General features: G+C 25.6%; 2 long non-coding RNA genes across 3 annotated transcripts in view; both read right to left on the bottom strand.

Annotated features, from left to right (window-relative positions):
• Positions 1–5,616, bottom strand: part of LOC116186500 — a 23,139-nt gene extending 17,523 nt beyond the window's left edge. The window contains exon 1 of one of the 2 annotated variants that reach the window (XR_004151499.1): positions 4,861–5,566. This is a non-coding gene — a long non-coding RNA (uncharacterized LOC116186500). Of the gene's footprint in view, positions 1–4,860 lie in introns of both variants that reach the window. The other variant, XR_004151498.1, reaches the window with a different exon arrangement.
• A 9,758-nt stretch (positions 5,617–15,374) lies between these two features.
• Positions 15,375–23,104, bottom strand: part of LOC116186501 — a 10,061-nt gene continuing 2,331 nt past the window's right edge. Inside the window, exons 2-3 of the long non-coding RNA XR_004151500.1 lie at positions 16,404–16,406; positions 15,375–15,536 (exon numbers count right to left, since the gene is read on the bottom strand). This is a non-coding gene — a long non-coding RNA (uncharacterized LOC116186501). The remainder of the gene's footprint in view (positions 15,537–16,403; positions 16,407–23,104) is intronic.

Raw genomic sequence — 23,104 nt, forward strand, 5'->3', positions numbered from 1 at the left:
GGATTATTCGAATCGATCATTATGATAAATGGAAAAGACTTGTTACGAGTGAATTATCGATTCCGAGTGATCGTCGTGTGCACGAGCGCGAATAGTCAGTTTCCTATGGCAAACTGGCGTTATCGAAGTTCCGACCGCACCTACACACTATCTCCACTCACGTTTCTATATACCATTTTCGACAATCCCGCATCTCCAGCACCGGCGAACGCCTACGCGACGCGTCGCACTCCGCTGGAAACGGTACGGTATCTGCCGTTGACGGTTCGTCGATTACGTTTCCCATCGAGAACACCAAGTTCGGCTCGTTGCCCGCGTTTTCATCGGTGTGCTTTAAACAACTTCCATCGGCAACATTCTTTAAACGTTCCCGGTTTCAGCCCACGCAACCGACCGCGCAATCCACGCCCACGCTCGAGTCGAATCGAGCTATTATTTCCTTCCTTTCCGAAATCTTAAAAACACGAAACCAACCGAAACGAAATCAATGCGAAGTTATTTCAGTTATTTAATCTATTCGACCGATCTGACCTCGACACCGATCTCTACTAATCTCGGCGTCTCTCCTTTACTTCGAATTGTTTGTTAACGAGCTTAAGCATGTATGCACTTGCATTACTGGTAAGTTGGCACTTGGAAAGAATGCGGGTCTAATTGGTCGATTTCAACAGATTCATAAAAATAAAGGTATTTGTAGAAAGTGTCATATTTACAGATAAAATCATCACGTATTGATAAAAGATAGGAAAGATTTTTGCCTTTGTATAGTTCTGACTATCAATTTAACAATTTTTATGTTACTTGTTGTATATTATTCACAAAATGTTTGGACGAAGTAAGTAGAAAATTTGAAGAATGACTTTAAAAATGAAAACAAACACAAAAATTTATATGTAAAAATATTATCGAAGTTTATTTTTCAAGTTAAAAAGAATTTAACTTTATATTAGGTAAAGTGAAACAACGTGCAGTGAGTGAGATAGTTCTGTTTTCATTACTCTCTTTCCATCTCACTTCATGTAGTGCAAAATTAAATCGCTTATAATACGAAAGAAGTTTGAACGAATATTTTTGCATAATCAACTTTCGTGTTTAGTTTCTCTAGAATCACTCTTTAAATTTTCTACCTTAGTTCGTTCGAACGTCCAAACAAGTATCATATTTGCTTACTTGCGAATTTACTACGATCGTAACGTCGACGAAAAACATATTGCTTAAACGTTTCACCACGAATTCAAAAAACATTCACAAAATGTTGGTATTCTGTTCGAAAACGCAAAAATTTCGCTTCGCACAACGCGTTATTTACGTTTGTCGAGATAATGGAAAGGTCAGGAGGCTTTTATCCTCGTTGCGCCTTTTCTGTCTATTTTGCTCTTATACTGGCTGGTCCGTCATTCATGGTACAAATAGGATCAGACAGATTTTATGACTCAAAATAAGTTGACTCAAGAATAACAAAATTGCATAAAAAATTTTGTTTTCGAATAAATCAAATTTAAAAATTTTTCAAATATACAAGTGAGATTAATTAATTTTCTATAACATATGAATGAAATGTTGATAGAAAATTATTTTAAATATGAAACCAAGCAAAAAGCATAGAATATATTTTTTTCACTTAAAATTATTTTAAAAAAAATCAAATGTGAAAAGTTATCAATTACTCGTTGTTTGTATATTCAATTTGATTTTCAAAAACAAAATTTTTCGATTCAAAAACAAAGAAGCAATAAAATTTTGTTCTACATTTTTTGCTTATTTTTATATGCAAAGTAATCACTTATTAAAAATTCATTTGTATCCAATTAAAATTTAACTAATTTTTTATATTTAAGAAATTTTCAAACTCAGAAACAAAAACGAATATAAACAAAATTGTATTCTATATTTCTTATTTATAGTTTTAGAATATCCCTGACCTAATTTGTATTATGAATTATGGATCATTTTGTATACATTCAGTATATATCTTTATATAGTTTAGGATCAATAAGTTATGTTATCAAAACTAACAATAATCTTTTTTAATATATTTAATAATAAATATGTAGTCATAATAGATTATAAATACATAAAACAATTTTTTTATTATGGAATAGTATTTCAAGAAGGAATTAATCCTTAAAATTTCAGTGTTACTTCCATTTTTTAAAATGTTAATTTTACAGATAGGGTAAAATTTTATACTAAAATATATAGATTTTTAATTAATCTCTTTTATAAAAAAATTTATAAAAAATATTTCCAAAACATGAAAAAATGATGAAAATTTGACAATTAATTTCATGTTCTCAAGGAAATTTTGCAAAGAAATTATCCAAAGATAAATTGTATAATCTATTATGTTCTATATATATATATGAAAATTTTCGTGACTGACTCCAGCATTAAAATTACAAGATATAAGTCGAAACTTGATTTTCAGATTTGTGAAATTCGAAACTTTAAGATTTCGAATTTTTTAAAAATATAGAAACTTCAAATTCTCAAAATAAACCTATACTTTTATTTCTTCTTGCTTTTTTTTTCTAAAGAAATTTTGGATTAAAAACTTAATAAATTTTGGTTTCTGAAATTTTTTTTACATTTTATTTTTTCTTTGTCTAATAAATTATTGAAGTCATATTAATTAAAATCTAAACTCAATTATTTATTTCAATTATTATTAATCTATATAAATTTTAAAAATTAATCGAATTATAAAGTAGCAAAAAAACTTGAAAATTTAAAATTTTTTCGAAAAGTTTCGAATGTCTCATCTCTGAAAATTATATAAACTTCAATATTGTTTAAATTTCGAATAACCTTGATATTGTATTCGTCAATCATTTAATTATTCACCCCAATATTAGCGTCAGAAATGGACAAAAATTAATAATTTAATTTAAGAATAAAGTTATTTCAATAAATTCAATAATTCAATAATTATTTAAAATATAGAATTATCGCAAATAATTGTAGTATCAAATGGCTAAAAGTAAGAAAAATAGACAACTATAATTACGAATAAATTATATTATTCAAACATTTTAATAAATAATTACTTAAATATTCAAAAATTTTAACTATTTTGTTTTTTAATGCTGAACTTTGGTATCAATATATAGTTTTTATAATTATTGAAAATATTCATCAAGTACTTTGAATTCAATTAAGAACGGACAAAATTTGATTACTTAGATATTTTGATTACTTATTACATATAAAGGAAAAGAAAAATGATAAAAATGTGATAATAAGTCATTTATTACAAAAAGATTCTATTCTATTTCTATCTTTTATCTCTGCGTGTACTTATTTTTCTATTCCATAACATTATAAAATAAAACTTACAAAAAAATGTGGTTCGGTCATCGTTAGTTTGATATCGATGCACTTATATGTATGTATGTACTTAAATCGGGCGCTTGGCAAGAGATTTCGACGATTCGCATTCTTAAAACGGTGACGTAGCGCGATAAGATAAGCGACGAAAATAAATCTCACCTTTTTCGTTCGCCTTCCAAATCAAAGAAATAAAACGAAAAGTCGAACGAATGGAATCGAGTTCACGAATGAAAAGTTAAATCCGTAAAGAATGTTGTTCAAAACATAAACACGAATGTTGTAAACTTTTAGTTTTGTTCCACACGATCCAAAATATACCGATGAATCGTCGTATATTTTTGTACAGTGTTGAACGAGCATTTGTGATAAAAAGAAATAGTTCTAAATATGTTACATTGTGTGAAGTTGTAGTTCTAGAAGAATATTAGAATATATTTCTTTATTTTTTTATTAAATTTTATATTAAAACTTTCCTTTCTGTTTCACGTTGCTATCCAAAATATTCGACACGTTGCAATAGGATGCGACGAAAAATCGATGCCACGTGCTTCGCAAACTTTCGAACCAAAATACTAGCTGGCTTTCCGACCGGACCTAAGACAACTTCGGCACGGTTGTCTGGCCGCATAAATCTGTCCTCATGCCGAACCACGAGGAAGTCTTTTCTTAAATGCCAACATCCATTCGAACAACTGGACGACCACTTGCGAGCTCATCATTCACGCGAGTCGAGCCATAATTTTCTTAACGCGTTCTAATTTTTACCCAGACTTCTCAGAATTGGAAAATAATTCATTCGATGTCAGTTCTATTGCGAGTTCTATGTGCGAGCTGTTCTATTTGTATAACATTGCCAAATCGTTTTAAAAATACACAAAGATTAATTCGAATCGAACGAAATAAAAGCGTATTATAGATATTCTGTAGTTACGAATTAAAGTGCGAATTAGCAAACGATGATAGTTCGACCTTCGCCAGTAACGAGTGAAAAAAGAAACAGCGATGCGAGCGCAACTCGCGAACGAAAACATCGTTGACTTTCCCCCACCATTGATCAATTCTCTGACCGCCACCTGTGGCTTTGCTCGTCTTTCACGGCCACCGCGAATTCCTGAGAAATTGTAAGTAGGTTCATAAAACCACCGATACGGTTGCCGAGCCTCGTAGTTAACGTCTTGTGAAAAATAAACATCAACTTCAAACCGATAAGCGAAGCGGTCTTCAAGGTCAATCCTGAAATTCCAGTTTAGTTTCAGATCACTGATAAATTGGTGAGACGCGAAAGGAATTCAAAACACGATATCACGATGGCAACATGGAGAAAATCTTGGGCTAAAATCTCTCACTGGCTTTTCGTTCTCGTAGTCTATTCGCAGTTTCTTTTAATCATTCGTAAAGGAGAAAGGAAAAGAAAGAAAGAGAGCGGAAACAGTAATTATTCCATGACACTGGATTATTCTTGGATCGTAATCATTCATCATCATTTTCGCGAGAAGCACCGGCAATTTTTCAAATGTTTAGATTACTTACTTAGAATATTCTTCGAGAAGTATCAAAAAAAGGCAATGGATGGAGACCACAAAATTTTGTCGCGATCACGATTTTTTTCGCGAAACATGACAAGTAACTTTTGGGTAAGTAATGTAAATGCAGTCGTTGAAGTAATTTGAACGAGTCAAGCGTTTTAAAATTGATCGAACGCGCGAAGAAACGTAGGCAAAATCGAAATTCGCCGTCGAGCACGAAAACGACACGCCGTTATCTCAACGACACGAACTGAAACTCACGCGAGGCGCGAGCGAAACTGACTCGAGCCGCGACTCGTTCTACGGTTTTATACGAGTGAGTGGATTCCCCCCTACAGCCGCGCGATGCGTATATACTTACGCACTACAAAACTCGCCAGACGAATCTACGTTCTTCCTGATTCAATGTTTTTTCGCTTGACCCTCTCTGATATCAAACTCATTTCTTTCTCATCCTAACTAAACTATTTATTCAATACTAATTCTAATTATTTTAAATTTGACAATTTGAAAGTGATCGGCGCAAGTGGTTGCATGTTTCTAAATACTATAGGCCAGAGGTGATGAACTGGCGATCCACGAGTCGCAATTGACCTGCCGCGTTCTTGATTTCTTGGCTCGAAGAGACATCCCTACCATACCGATTTGACTCTTATATTGCACTACTGAAACTTTTTTATATATATTTTTTTTCTGAATTTTATTAACTTTATACATTTTTGTATACTAATAATGAAAAATCTAATTGATTAAGAGAATGTTTAACTGAAACAAATAATAAAAACAAAATAATGAGGAAAATTCAGAGTTTAGAGAACATCTTAAATTTGATATAAAGTTAAAAATTATTAATAAAAGTTTAAATTTTTCCAAAAGTTTAAATTTAAAAATAGTTTTCCTATATTTTTCTTCGCTTCTATAATGTAATAGATATATATATAATATGCTTAAAATGAACATAGAATTCGAAGTTAAATCGAAATAGGAAAAACAATAACAGCTATAGAAGTAGGAAATCGTAGATGAAAACAACCTAGTGAAACTGTAAACGCCGGAAGTGCCAACACATCACATTTCATCAATTAAGACTGTGAAACATAACCTCAAACAACAACTGGACAAACATCCCACGCATTCCGATCTTCAAGGAGAGATCTCTGTGCCAAAAGGCAAAATTTTGCATCAAAGTAAAATCAATCAACAACAATGTGTCAAAAGACAAGTCAAAAATTCTTACATTCTAAACAAAATGATCAAAAGATGATCAGCATTTCTAAGCAACTTTAACTGCACAATCAGCTTTGAGAATTCTTGAATCTATTCTATATAGATTTATTCTATATAGATTCAATTATAAATTGTAACTTCTTATCGTAACGTTAAAGATTTTTAGAATTGCGTCATCTTATACGGATTTATTACATCCATAATCAACTATTGAGAGGTTAATTGAATGTGTTTGTTTAATGGACTCTATGGAATTTAATGTCATCAAATGTCGTGATATGATTTGCAAAAAGCAAGATTCTTAATGTTTCTTTAATTTCATTTACATTATTAACATTATTAATTGACAACAAATTTCGAGAAATAACAAATAAAGGAAGAAGGAGTGAATTTCTGATCTAAAATTTCAATTTCGAATATTTATTATTATAATTTTTACTTGTTAATAAAAAACTTTCGATAATAAACATTAAAAATTATACTTATATATTTATTATATATTTATATATATATTTATTTTATTAATACATTGAATACTGTTTATCTAAATGTTATTAATATAACAGTTGTCGTTATAAGAGTATTAAGTTAGCTATGCGTGCCGATGACGTCTAGCTATATATCATATCTATAGAACCTTATATGAATAGAATAGTTTCATCTGTAATCCACTAAAAATTTGAACGCTCATATTTAAGAAATTATTATAATTATTAAATAATATATATATTATGTATATATCACTTTTTTATTTCTTCAACTGATAATTGTTAAAACATTTTTAAAAATAATATATAATTGACATATTTTAATTATAAAACGAAAAAATTCATAAAATTAACTTATTATTGTTAATCTACAATTCTGTGTATTATGTGAAAATAATATGCAATTCCTAGTTCATATTAATAGAATAATAATAATGTTCTTTTTATTTTTTAAATAATAATTTAGATGTGTCTCGAAAAATATTGTTATTTTGTGTTATTTCATGTAAAAACATTTGTGATTATTTGTGATTTTTTAAATAATTAATTTATATATAATAATATACATCTAAATATATATTAATAATAATAATTCAAAATTAATAAAAGTTTATTAAATATTATAATAATAGTTATTATTATATAGTAATAGTAATAGTTATTATATAGTAATAGTTATTATAATATATAATTATTGTAATATATATATAAATAATAATTTGTATTCAAAAGAATATTCAGGGTTCCATATTATTGATAAAATTTTGAATAAAGAAGTGTATTTTTTTAAATAAAGATAAAATTTGTTAATTATATCTTTTCTATTTTATTTGAAGTTCTTAAATATAAAAGAAAAAAATATATAGATTAAATTAAAGTCAAATTTAAGTTATTTAATTCATTAATTAAAAAAAAATAAAAAATAAACTTTTTCTATTCTATTTATTAATTTAAATAATCTTCTTAATATTAATGTCCTTTCCTCTTGAAATGCAAAGAGATAGTTTAACAAAATATCTAGTATTTAAAATAATCTTTCAGTTTATTTTCTTTCATTTAAAAAAAATCTTTCATTACAGAATTTACAAAATTTTTATTGCCAAACAGATGGATATATTAAGTTGTAACAAAATTACTATATATATGAATTCAAGAAAAGACAATCTAGACAATCTTACTGAATGTAAGAGAGATCACATGGCGAATTTCAACCAATACTTTGCTTTATTGATACATCTCACTAAAAAACCCATCATAAAACATCTATCACAAGCAACAAATCACCAACATACAATTCCTAACACTTTAGAAAAAGCAACATAACCTTCTGCTCTCTACCCAACCTATCAACCATACTGAGAAAATATGATCAGACAGCCACTTCATAACCCACACTCATAATATCTTCTCCTACAGACCTCAAATAAAAACCTTATGATTTGCATACAATGCTGACATTAAGATATTTCACACAATGACTACAAACAATAATAATTCAGAAAGAATGATAATGGCTATTTTAGAAGTATCATCTCAACAGACAATTAAATACCAAAAAAAGTTTGTACTATGCTATAACTATTATGTTACTAATTGTTACTAAATCAATCAATTAATTGTTTAAACAAAACAAGTTTGTTTGTCAAAATAAATTAAATAATTTTTATTAGAGACTATTTATCAAATCGAAATAACTCTCAAAGAAACTTAGCTAAAATCTAATAATTTTTCAATTTCAAAAATTACATCATTACAAAAAAAAAATTGTTATATTAATGCATTAAAATCTCTAAATAAAAAATGCATTTTAATCAAATATCTAGTTCAAGATTTGCTTTATTTAAAATATAATATATATCTCGATATATCAAGCTTTATTATAAAAATTATGAGATATAAATATTGTTATTAACAAGTAACTACAAATGATTGTTATTATATCTTATCCATGGAGGCCTGAATTTCAAGTGTAGACTTTGAAACAAGGAGCACACATAAATAATATATTCCATATATGATATATATTCGCATAAATCCAGACACTTCAACATTAAATATGTTCCTTATTAATCATTCTTATAAAGCAAATTGTACGACAGTATATTTTCCTCTAATCGTTTACTCATACTACTCACAACTTTCTGCAGTAAAACTGCAGTAAAATACCGATATCAATTAAAGATTCATATAAATTATATTACAACGAACATATAATAACAAGCATGCCCACGACAAAAAAATATTAACTCAGATTAAGTATTATGTTTTTCATATTCATGTGTATGCATTTGAAATGGAATTACAATACCATGAAGCGAAGAAATAAATAAGTAAATATGAGAAGTATGAAATCCTCAATTGTTATTACCGAATTTCTTTCTTTTTTCTTGGTGAACGCATGCTTCTTGTATCAATTTAATATCATCAAATAAAAAATCTCTTATTTGTATTTGCATATTTTCATTTATGAATATACAATATTAAGATATATCGATTAAAAGAAACGTCAGAAAATTATATTGTCAATCAAACAAATAATATTTTTAAATGTTTTAAAATACAAAATAATAAAGCAGAAAAAAGTATATTTAAAATAATTCCAAAACAAATTCACTTCTCACCTCTACAGGATAAGTAGACATATACTCAATGTAGATAAAACCCACATGTTCCAACAAATACATCTCTTCACTAATCATCTCACTTCATCTTGAAATTCCATTACTTCAAACTGCAATTAACGTTAAGAATGCATAAGAAACCATGGATATCACTTTCATAAATCCAATAGGTATATACAAGGTAATCATAATATACATAAGAAATTTCTAAGTAAAATTACATCAACATTAAATATTTATCCAAGAAATCCATCTTTACTAACTCATCAAGCAAACATATCTTCTCCATCATTTGAAGAAAAATAAAAATAATTATATTTCTAAGAGTGAAAAAAAATTGATAGTTGAAAATTACAAAAGACTAGCCTATTCAATCATTATTATTATTATTATTATTATTAAATATCATATATTATAATATTATAATATATATAATATTATAATATATATATTATAATATTTTCGAAGGATCAATCTACAATTATTGAGGAAATAATATTATAATGAGCAATTTGACTTCAGAATTAGATATTCTACCAAATTTTTGAGAATTGATGATGACAAAACATAACATTCTGAATTTTAATGAAAAAAATACAAGCTTAATTCTATTTAAATTATTCTTGAAAGCATTTGATATTACATGATACAATGGATTGATTTACAAATTAAATTAAATATCGCTAAATTACTAAAATAATATATTTTCTAACAACGCAAGCAATGATTCTAGCAATATCTAGGAAGCTCTCCACGATCAAATCAATTCAGCACAAACTCTATGAATCTATTCTAGGATTTATCCTCTTCAATATATGACAATAATTGATTCAATAATAATATTCCAGGATTTATCCTCTTCAATATATGATAATAATTGATTCAATAATAATACAATGATAGTAATATTCTTACATTCAACAATCTATGTTAAAGACACAATTATAAAGACATATACTTTCTTATGATAACTACCTCAAGTTATCAAAAAATTTCATCATTATTTTGATGAAATGAATAATGAAGAGTACTATTTCATCTAAATCAAACTCAACATCAACTCAGACAAGACAAAGGTAATGCTCTTCACAAAAAAACATTAATATTCTATAATCCAATTATAAACAATTAATATGTAGAAATAGAAAAACAAAGTGAAATTTCCAAATTCTAAATGAAATTCTAGAGAATCTTTATCAAAATTCCACTTGATGTTTATACATATAATTATATATTGCAAATACTATTTTATATTGTAAAAATTAATATTAAATACAATTAATCATCTTATATTAAATCATAAAACTATATATGCTCAGATAAACTTTTTATAGTTTTATTAGTAAAAAATCATGAAATGGATGACGTTTTTTACAAATTAGTTTTAAACAAATTATATAAAGTAAAAAATCTTTGAGAAGAAAAAAAAGTTTATTCGAATGAAAACTTGTTAAATTGTACTTAAAGATTAATATAACTATTTAAGAACGAAATAAAAAATTTAAAAAATTTTTTTTATATAATTTTCAGTTTTACAAACTGAAAAATAAATTGAATACAAAAAAATATATGTCATATTTCATATATGTAACCAAATAATTATCACAGTTTATTTGTATGGGTCTATTCGATTTAAATATATCGAATGATTTTTCGTATTTGTTCCGGCAGCTTGCACAGGTCAAAATAATTGCACATATTCCATGTACGTTCCGGTAGGTTTGCTCGCAAACCAGAACGTATATGGATATAATATACAAAGTATCTCACTTAAAATTACCATTTTGACTTTTCTTTTTTGTTATTATTATTAGCAGTGAGAAATGAATAAAAGTTGAGTAGTTTCAAAGAATATACATTCTCATGTTTTTACTTTTTTATGGATAGATGCGTCAAGAACTTATGAAGATCAATCTTATTTTCTCAAACTACTTAAATTAAAATGTAATAGCTATTTCAGACCAAAAATGAATTGCACGTCTTCCATCTAGTCTGATGACTTTATTTATATTATATATAAGATTTTTATATATATTTTATAGTGATTATTAATTATTAAAATTTACGATTATTTATTATTATATTAATAATAATATTATAAGAATATTATTATATTAAAAAATGTCTTGTAGTTTTACATGTTTCGAATAATGATATCATATTCAACTGAATTATTAATTTATTAATTTTTATAATTTATTTCCAATAAAAATACTCTGAAAAATTATGTTCATAATAATAAATTTTATTAAATTTTTATTTATTGATAATTTGATATCAAACGAATAAATACTTTTTTATTATAATAAATTATTATAATATTTCTTATTTGTATTTTTTTTCAATTAATTTAAATAATATTCGTAAGATTAGAATTTATATTACATAATATAAACGATTAATTCTAAATATTAAAATGCATTTTTATATCTCTATAATTAAGAAAATAATAAACATTTAGATACTTGTAATTGATAGATGCATTTTTCGATTAAATTTCAAGTTAAATGATTAAATCATATATTTTGTAATATATTATTTTATGCAACTCATTTTTTTTTCTAAAAAAAAAGTATTTAGTTAGAAAATATTTTAATTTAAATTTCATAAAATTATTATATGAAAAACAAAGAATACACAAATTTATTCGTGCTTTTCTTTTATAGTAAATTTTATAAAATTTAAATTATATTCTAAATTAATAATTTTTTTATGGAAAATATCAATTGCATCAAATAATGTCTAAAAAAAATATATGATTCTATTTGAAAAAAAAAGCTGATCTTCAAATAATTTTTATACAAAAAATATATAATTAAAATATATATCTTTAAAACTATTCAATTTCTATTCAAATTTATCATTATAAATAATAATAATAATAAAAATAAAATCGTTATACATAAAATAAATAACTATAATTATGTAGTAGATCTTTCACTTTAATTAATTATTAAATATAATCTTGCTTGCTTATTCAATACATCACTGATTTTTAAAATACACGTATCATTGGTGTTATTCACAAATAAAATAAAAATTGATAAATTCATAATATTAAACAAAGTAATTACAAATATTAGAATACAGATAATGAGACATATTCCAGCTCAAAACACAAAAATCTCATAACGAGAATGATATAAAAAAAATATATTATTTTGAACTTTAATTATTTATTTTAAACCGATGCTTTTTTCATTTTTTTTTTAAATTTGCAACTTCCTTGTAATATATTCAAATAATTTTTTTTGTGAGATATAAAAAATTAAAAAAAAAAAATTAAAAAAAAAAAATACACCTTTTTTCTTTTTTATAAACTGCATCCTATAAATTGAAAACTACTCTTTTCTGAATGATCATTACGAATACTGTCTCCTTTTTTGCTACAATATTCGAAGCCTTATCTTTGATCATTTCCTATATTATTAGAACTAAAAAATGAAAACGAAAATTTCCTCAAATATATACTATAATTTTAATTTCCTCTTCAAATGAATAAAATGACCAGATATTAACCCGAAACGGATATTCGACATGACCAGGACAATGAACAAATGATTTATGACGATTGTGGCAAAAGTTGGATTGTTCTCTAGCGAATTCTAGACGATTTTCAAGGGGAGACTTGTTCTTCTCCCTCTTGACCCTCTTTCTCGTATTCCCACCCTCTTCTATTCTCTACTCTCCTATCTCCTTCTACTCCCTCATCTTCCTATTCTGTTTTCTAGAAATCATCGTAGAAGCAAGAAAAGGGAGAATCCATATCCTCCACCCGACAGAGACAGATCCTGGTGGTGCCAGATCTCGAGATCCGTACCCTGACTCGAGTTGTAAGATAACGCGCGTCAGAGCTCTCGAAAGGCGCCGAGTTTACTCACGGAAAATTGCTTTGGCGTGCACCAGCCAGGGAACTAGTATGTGCATCCGCTGCACATATATATACTTGTACATGTCTACGATATATCTAGGAAAACAAGGGGGACTACATGAAAATACCCCTACTTACCGAATACCGAATATTGCGTTCGCGTGACGCCATATGATTTTAATTGTAATCAAATCTTTCGCTAAAAATAGCTTTGGTAAGTAATTGGTGGTAGATATATCACAGAGGAATATCGCGTATTGCGTATGGATGCACACATATGTAAGTAAACGATGCATGGAAACAGACGAAGTATTAATTTCCTGCTTTATGCGATCTGCTTATTCGCCATCCTTGTTCCTATGCTATCACGTGTATATATCGCGCTATCCCTTCAACGTATTACATGTGAAGTAACGTAGCGTAACGCGTTAATGCCACGAGAGGAACTCGTGTGTCTTCAAATTCCAAAAGGTGGATTAACGTGTACATCCACTCGAGATCTCGAGGATAGTGCCGCTTGACCTCGGCGCTAACGCTTCGGTTAACGTTCATTCAACGCGAAATGCAAACAAGTCGTTTTTCTGCCTTTTCTCCTCAACAATTGTTTACCTTTTCGTTCTTTTCACATTTTTTTTTTCTTTTCTTACTTAATTAGAAATTATTCATTTCTCGATTTTACGACGAATTACGTAAGAACAAAATATGTATCGATCTGATACGTATGCAATATTTTAGAAATTATTTAAATATCTGGAAAAATTTAATTCAACGTTATTTTTAATAACGCAATGTTTTTATACGTATTTACAAAAAGATATCATGATAATTTTTTTAATATATTGTTAAGGTTTTACTTGATGATCGTTGTTTATTAAAAAATTTTTAATAAAAAAAATTTAGTTTAAAATTATAATGATTATAAATTTAATTTTATCTCAAATGAAAATGAAATAAAAACTCATTTAACTGTTAATCAATCTAATGGTTTGCACTTTGAGTTATTTTTTTAATCGCCTTACAGTTTTGTTTTGCAAAAACATTTTTGTAAATAATTATTTAAATTTTAATTCAGCAACTCGTTATTTATTACAAGAAACTATTTATATCGAAATATTTTTAATTTAAGAGATATATAATTTCAATTTCATAAAATTCGTTGTACGAAAAACAAAAAGTATGCGAAACAATATTCTATTGCTTATGCTCTCCTTGCTTCTCATATGATAAGACAAAATAAAATATCTTCTAAAAAACTAAAGATTCTTCAACATAGTAATATAGTAATACTTTTTTTTAAAGAAAATATATCGATTGGCATGATAAAAATTATACAATTTTATTGAAAATTAAAATTAACCTTCATATCTCTACGCATCAATCTATAAAAAACACTGTATTCCTGTCTGAAACATTTTTTCATATTATTCGTATTTTTCTAAATATTTGAACGTTTCCAGTTCAAACCGAACATATATCGCGATTGTGAAACTTTAAAATATATTTCCGAAATATTGTTCGGTTATGGTATTATAATCCAAGATAATCCAGTTATAATTTAGAATTTAATCTCGAACGCAACGCAAGCTGTGGCTTCAATTCTGACTTAAATCGTTCGAAACGTTGTCTTACATTCGAAACAAAGGCTTCTTTATGAACGTCACTTTGCTTACTCGGTTACACGGTTGGTCCGCGATATCGAGACATCGGTTTCGTAATATTACCTGCACGTGCACTAAAGGCAAATAGAAATATTTGGCGCGGTTCCACTTTCCACCAAGAATGAAATTTCCAAGAGAAACTTTTCGCCACGTTTTAATAAAACAAGAGGAACTTTTCAATAGGACTTTGGCGAACTTTCGATCCTTCCTTCGGGTCTCTCGAGAAACTTGTCCTCGAAAAGGATGCGTATTCATTTTTTTCGTACGAGTAAATCTTAAGAAAAAATTCGATGCGGCACAATCATCCGCTTCCGCCTCGAATACATCCGCTAAGCCGAAAACGTTGTAGTACGGGCATAGGGAGAAAAAAGAAAATCGCAAAAGCGGGACAAGTGACTCGTATGGAGGAGAGTAACGTGAAAACGGTTTCTCCAAAACACCGAAAAGTTTCTCTTTGCGCATTCCGATTCGTCTATAGAGAAACAAAACATGAACCGGAAACCGGAAAGTGTTTTTTGTCCGTTTATATTGGATGAACTAGTGTATTTGTACCGGTTATTGTGTACTTTAACATCACTTCCAGAGTTTTTGTTAAAATAAATATTTTCTTGTTTTTTTTTTCTTTTTCATTCTATTCAAAATATAATTTAATATTTTTCTTATTAGAAATTTTTGCAAGTGAAATGATAAAGTAACGTCAAATAAAAATAATAAGAAAACAATAAGAAGAAATTGTATAACTATTATTACACTTCGATAACTTTTATCAAAGTTCTTTTATCAAATTATATATATATTCTTGAATACATTGTTTGCTTAATCAAAAATATCACGATTTAAAAAAAAATCATGAAAAACTTGAGTACTGTATAATACAATAAGAATACAATATAATACAATATAATACAATAAGAAACTTTTTAAGTTTAGCATTTTAAGTTTAAAAAAAAAAATATTAAATTAAACAAATTTGGAACATTATTTTTGAAATTTAAAAAACTTTTTAATTTGATAGTATTACAATTTTTATGTATGAAAACATAAGCCAAGAACAAATGTCTTGTTCTATTAAAATCATTGCTAAATTTACTAATTTTTCTTGAGCTATAATTGATATTAAATAATTTTTAACAAGTTTTAATACTGGAAAATTATCATTTATTATTATAAATGAATTTCAAAAGAATTTTTCAACTATTCTGTACATAAATTTAAATCATTACGATTTTCCAATGATTGATACCGATACTGTACTATTTACCGATATATACAGTATTTATTTAAACATTATTTTATATTACATTAAAGAAATTCACATAATCTGAAAATTCTGATTTTAATGAAAGTTCGCAAGTATATAGATCATAACAGATTATATATAAAGTAATTTCTTTGTTAACGGAAAATTTCTTTGAAATCAACCTTCAAAGTTTCAGATAGAATATTAAATTCTGAAAATTTTGTAATTTAAAATTTTATTATTATTGTTTTTCTTATAGTTACAAAATGTATTTAAAAAAAATTTGTTTGAGAAAATGAAATTTAACTTCCAAAGTTTCAGATAGAATATTAAATTTTGAAAATTTTGTAAGTTAAAATTTTATTATTATTATTTCTCATATAGTTACAAAAATGTATTTGAAAAAATAAAAATACACTGAAAGTTTGAATATTCCTTTCACTTTCTTAAAATTATATTTCGGTAAAAAAAATTATATTAAAAATAATTATTTACATATTCACAAAGTTTTATTAAGTATAAAAAATTGTTCATTAAAATTTCATTAAAAAATAAAAAAATATTCATGAATCATATGAATATAGTGTGAAAGGATATGTAATAAATATATTTAAATATTTTATTATTGAAAGAAAAAAATATATGTTTTATATCTTATACAATAGATAAGTACTATATCCAATAGATTCTTATACAATAGCTACATAATACTCTAAATATAAATACATTCTCTAATTTAATAGTCTAAATTAAATAAACTAAATCTTAAGTTATATGATGTAAAAAAGAAAGTTAGAAAAAAAATTTGAATAAAAACTTGTTTTAATTGTAAAAATATTAATAAAACATTGATAAAAGATTAAAAATGCTTTAGAGAAATATTTAATTAAATATATATTATATAATATATTATATATATTATAATATATTATATATATTATATAATAAATGCTATATATAAACTATTCTATTATATAACATTTAAAAAACATTTTAGAATTGTTTTACAAAATTTTTTATTTATTTTTATAAATTTCAATAACTTTAATTTTTAATCCTTACCATTACAAATTATCTTCCATTCGCATATATAATTATTGACAAATTAGACTAAATATTTTTAAATTATTTCATTTCGACATATTTTTAGAAATAAAAAATCGTTTTAATTATTTCACTAATTTCACAATGCATATTACAGTATTATTTTGCTGAAAAATATAATTACTGCAAATTACTTTCATGCAAATTCGTCTAGTTATTTATTAATTTGATACATTATTCGCTATTTATACGAATTTGTGAAAAATTCATTTTAATTTTGCCGTAGTATTTAATACCGGTCCACGTTACTTTCGTCCGTTTGTCGACAGCTAAAACATTCATCATCTCTCTTCAAATCGTAAAAATAAAAATCACATCTGTTTTTATTACTCAAAATTACATTTCTCCATTTCTTTTTCTAAAAAACATGATTTCGTAGAAAATTAAACACAATTTTTTGCTTGTTCAATACATGTTTCATTGTATAAAATACGATACATTTTTTACAGATTAAGCTTTCATTTTTTCAATGATTTTTTTTAGTAGTTTTCCTAAAATAAAAAACAACTTATATTGTACATATCGAATTTTATCATATAAAATTAGATTATAGCAAAGAGCTATAGAATTAGATTATAGCAAAATTTTCCTGTTTTTCCTTTTTTATAAAATTTTATAAAATTTTTTTATAAAATTTCGAATTTTTTAGGAGATTGTTATATAACATCTTCTATTTAATAATTTTGTAATTTTCAAGCTGCTATAATTTATTATTGGAGACAAACAGCAAATGATAAAATTTCTATTATCCTAACTGAAACGTAATGTGAAACATATTCGAATAACTCTACTTTTGTATTCAAGATTATTTATTCTGAAATATATCGCAAATAATTATTATTTCAATTAATTAGAAACTTTTAAAAAAATTCAACAATTTTCTTTAATATTCAATTTTTTTTTGAGTCTCAATTTTTTTTAATTGCCAATTAAGTGATTTTATTTATTAATTATGTTATTATTAATAATATTACATTATCATGTTTATTAATAATGTTATTTATTATTAATGTTATTAAAAATTTATTCTTTCTCTCTACACTTCGAACTATTTTAAACTCATTACGAAAGCAGAGAATGCATATGACTAGATATAAGAATAGAATTCGAATTATTACTGGATTCCTCTTTTCTTTCTTCTACATTATTTTCGTTACATTTGTTTCATTTATATACTTGTTGCACAATTCTATTATTATTTGACTTAATTTACCTTATCTTTATATCAATTATAGTATTTTTATCTGAACTTGTATATAATATCATTTACATAAAATATATTTCGTCAACTTCTCTCAAATGATAATTATTGATATTTTTAAATTTTTTAATGTATTTCCAATGTAATTCCAAATTTGATAATGAGTTTATACTTAAAGATATCGTATAGATGATAAATAATAAATAAAATGATTAAAAAAAGAAAGAGAAGAGAAAGAGAAAAAGAAAGAAAGAGAAAGAAGTATACTAATAAAGATTTATATTTGCTTTTAATTAATGCTAATTATTATTACTAGAAAAGATAAAAATCGAAAATACATATATTATATATTCTCTATAAAATCATTTCGTGTTTAAATTTTTTCTCTCTAATTTCTTTCTTATAAATAATTTAATATATATATTTACTTACATACATTTAATATAAATATATATAGGATATGAAAACTCATACAATAAAAATCTATTTTTTCTTTTAATTATAAAAAAATATTCAAATATATAAAATATTTTATCATTTTGTTCAGTATCATAACAATTTAAAACTCGTTTATCATAACGTAACAATAATGACTTTTGAAAATTTTGTCGATATTTCAACCGATTTAAATTTGTTATCATATATATCGACACATTGTTACGTTATCAAACGAGATAAATAAATAGCATTATTATTAAGATTTTTATGGCAAAATTTTTCTGGTAAACATAATTATTGGAAAATCGAAAATGATGTCATAATATACATAATATCACATAATTGATAATATGTAGTACTGCGATTGATGGGGAACGGATATAAAAGAATACGCGACACTATGAATGGCTTGCAATTCGGCGACTCGAGTAATCCCGGATTATCGGATGTCTTCCAATATCGACCAATACTCTTAGGTAACAGACCGAGATGATTTTTGTATTTCGACGAAATTGCGATAGCTTGGAGTATACACGGTATGCGGTACGTGAAAAATTGTCAATATTCAATGATGCAATGATAAATGTTATCATATATAATAATATAATAATATAATAATAAATACATGTATATATTACATATCTAAAATTTAATTCGATATTTTTACATTAAATTATTTATAATTCTGATTTAAACATTTTTAATATTCCATTTTGTAAGATATGAAAAGAGTAAATATAAAATTGGTAAATATGCAGAATAACAGAGATATATGCGATTTCAATGATCTTGAAATGTGTTATCAAGATTGTTTATTCGGAATAATTTTTTCTTATACACATAAAAGATGAATTCTCTTTTAGTTTTCGAAATATTTGCAAAAATATGTTTATCTTTATATAGATAAAATGGTAAACATTTCTTAAGAATTCCTTTTAAATTAAGAATAAATATTTATATATTTATATTGTCAGAAATTTTATATCTATAAATCAATTTTTTCAAGTTATTTTATTTATGTATATTTTCATTTATAAGATATTTCTTTTTTTTTTTTTGTTATTACCTTTAAAAGTCAAAAATTGAATATTTTTTTATTTATATTCCATTAAATATTTCAATCTATCAAAATTTAATTAAAATTTATATAAGTTTTAAATTAAATTTTTGGAATATATCTCGAAAATTAAAATTCATTGTATACTTAATAGGAAAAAATTATTCAGAATGACGTCCTTGACAATATATTTCAAAGTCATTAAAATCAGAGATGTTAATTCTATTATTCTGCATAATTATCGAATGCTTGAATTACGATTTGTTTTTAATTTATTTTTAATTCTTAAACTTCATCAATGTAAATCGCTATCATTTATTTTATAACTTATTGAAGTGATGAATTTGAGAGAAAAAGAATTTTAAATTTGAATTTTGATCAAAGAACGCGAAAAATTCTTTCAATTATATCTTTTTTAAAAATTATAAAAAAACATTATATGTTTCAAAAAATCAAGAAATCTATCTATATTTTTAGATTATTTTCTTTTGTTTTATTTTTATTTTATTATTATTCAAATTCTTTCGATGTTATTTATTAAATTTATACATATGTAAATAGGATGAAACACATAAAACAAGCCACTTGAATATCTTGGTTAATAATTATTAGAAAAGAATGTGCACAATATCGAGAAATACATAATTTTATGTAAATAATTGTTTGATGAATGATTTGTTTCTTTTTTTTTTACGTTTTCTAGTAAAGTATTTTAAAACATGTTTTAAAACATGAAGACTATTCAAGATTAAAGGTCAACAAGCAAAAAAAAAAAAAATTTATTTTATGCGAACGATAAAACTCTATTGTAATTCTTTCGATTGCTAGTAATATATGATAATACGAATCATCGAATACAAACAAACATTCAATTACGTTGCCTCATTATTTCTGTACCTGATGAATATTATTGTTAGCTTGCGATATTTGATCCATATGCAATTTCTAATTTTCCAAATATGTTATTCAAAGATAAAGAAAGTAAATACGATCTATTTATCGAATGTCATCAAATTATAAAAGATATATATGTATGCAGAAAAATTTTCTGAAAATATTAGATTCTTGCAGTCAAACATTATAAAAGATTTTTAAAAAATTATAATACGTAAATGTATAAATAAAATTCGTTATATGCAATAAACTATTTTCTTTTACAGTTTTAATAACTTTTATTCATATTTATTATTCTATTTGCTTTAAATTAATTAAATTATGCAAATTTGATCGGACATATTTTTTTTTATTAATAACAAATATTCAGGAAATTTATTTTAGGTGCTTCGTTATTATAAAAAATATATAAATATCGATGATTTTGTTAGATCAAAATTATTTTCTTTTTTTTTTTTGTTAGAAAATTCGAAAAGTAAAATAAAATAATATTCAAAATAATATTCAAAAAAGTATTTATTTTAGAAAGATATATTGAAGTAACTTATAAAATTACTTGAATTTTATTTTTAAATCCCGCACGTTTCCACAACGTACAAGGGAATAGAAAATAAATGGCAAGGGAGTGTGACGCGTGTTCAAAATTCAAAGATGATCAGAGGCCTTCGATTCGATTCGGTTCGGTTCGGTTCGATTCGGTTCGATTCGGTTCGATTCGGTTCGATGCAGTTGCATTGTGTTAGCGAGGAACATTTGCGATCGATTCGCAAAACCAACCCGTTATCGGCCGACCCAAAGCTATTTTACTTTGTGATTTCGAAAACCGCAATGTCCTCTTCGATTTTCAACTTTTCGTCCCGTTTTGTTTTCTAAAACAAACACCTGTTTCACCGATCATCACTTTTCTCAATATCGTATTGCGTCGTTTCGCTTATCAACATTTCACAAACACATATTACCAAAATAATATCCGAACACGAAAACTCAAATTCCTATCAATTAATCTTTGGCATTAGTTTCCGATAAAACCAAATTTACCCGCGAACGAATTAAATCGCGTACCCGTATTCATTTCATTCGTAAATTTTTTAATTTACCTTTTTGATGAAATTTTTATTTTCTCAGTTTCGTCCTATTCCGTCCTATTTCGCGATGTTCGCGAAACTAGCTTTTCCGTTGCTCGTGAAATTTTTACAGGAAGCAACACTATTCGTGGCCAGCCACGTTTTTTTGCTCAAAATTTAATCCTGCATCGCCTCGCGTCGTCCGGAAGATTTACGACAACGAGGGGGCGGGGGAAAAAACTGGCCACTGCTTATAAGGAAATTTTAAAACTCACTCCACCTTCCTCCTTGCCAACTAAATTTACCAACTATTTTTGAAAATGCTATCCCCAACGCATGTATTCTTCAGGGGTTTTCATCAACAAGCGGGTTTCTTCCTCTATCCCCCCCCTCCCACAGAGTTGTATTTACCGAGACGGTGCAAGAATGCCAAATAACAAAGTAGATACCGGTTTTGCGCACTCGCACTGTAAATTCTGGTCGTGAACGTCCATTGAACGAAAAATATGCAGGAATGGACGATAAGATGGTGATCATTTTTCGTTTTGACATCGCATACGTTTACATTGGAAACCAATTGAATCGAGAAAATTCGATTAGTTGGATGTTGAATGGTGATGTCTTTTTTGTTCATAGAAAAAAAAAAACATATCCCTCTCAGAGTTTTTCGCAATAGTCGTTGAGATTAATTTGAACTTCGAAATTTTTTACTGATAGAATTTTTTGTTGATTAAATTCTTGGACTCATATCTATTCGAAAGTCCTCTTAAGTTTTTCTTATTAAAATGCAGTTTACTTTGAAATTATTTATTATTGATTGTAATATTGTTAAAGAAAAATGCAATTGAAGTTTATAATAGATATAATTGAATCGATAATTCATGATATAAAATTAAAGAAAATTATGTATTTGCACGCGCGTAATATTATATTTCTTAACTTTTTTTAACTTGAATAATAACAAACAATCTTCTTTTAAACAGTAATCTTCAATAGTTGCTTTTTGCATAAAATAATTGAGAAGATAATAAAAGAAGTAATTAAAAGTTTTTTTTATTATACTATATAAATATATAAAGACAGAATACATACATTTTCATAAAATATAAAATATAAAAATTTATTATTTTTCTTTCATCAATTGTCTCCTTGTCCAACTTTTTTTTCATAGATATTTTTCAACGACACATATCAGAATATTCATTTCGAAATTTTCAAATCAGTATAACATTGTCTATTTGCGATTAAATTATGATATATCGATTATCGATTACAAATAAGTAACATTCTCAGACAATTAGAGATTTTTTTCATTGTTTTGTCATTTGATTAAAAATAAATATCAGTTGGTTATTTTTTTTTTTTTTTTTTTACTATACATTTTT

This window comes from Apis dorsata, unplaced genomic scaffold (genome assembly GCF_000469605.1).
Source record: "Apis dorsata unplaced genomic scaffold, Apis dorsata 1.3 scaffold_787, whole genome shotgun sequence".
Lineage (NCBI taxonomy): Eukaryota > Metazoa > Arthropoda > Insecta > Hymenoptera > Apidae > Apis > Apis dorsata.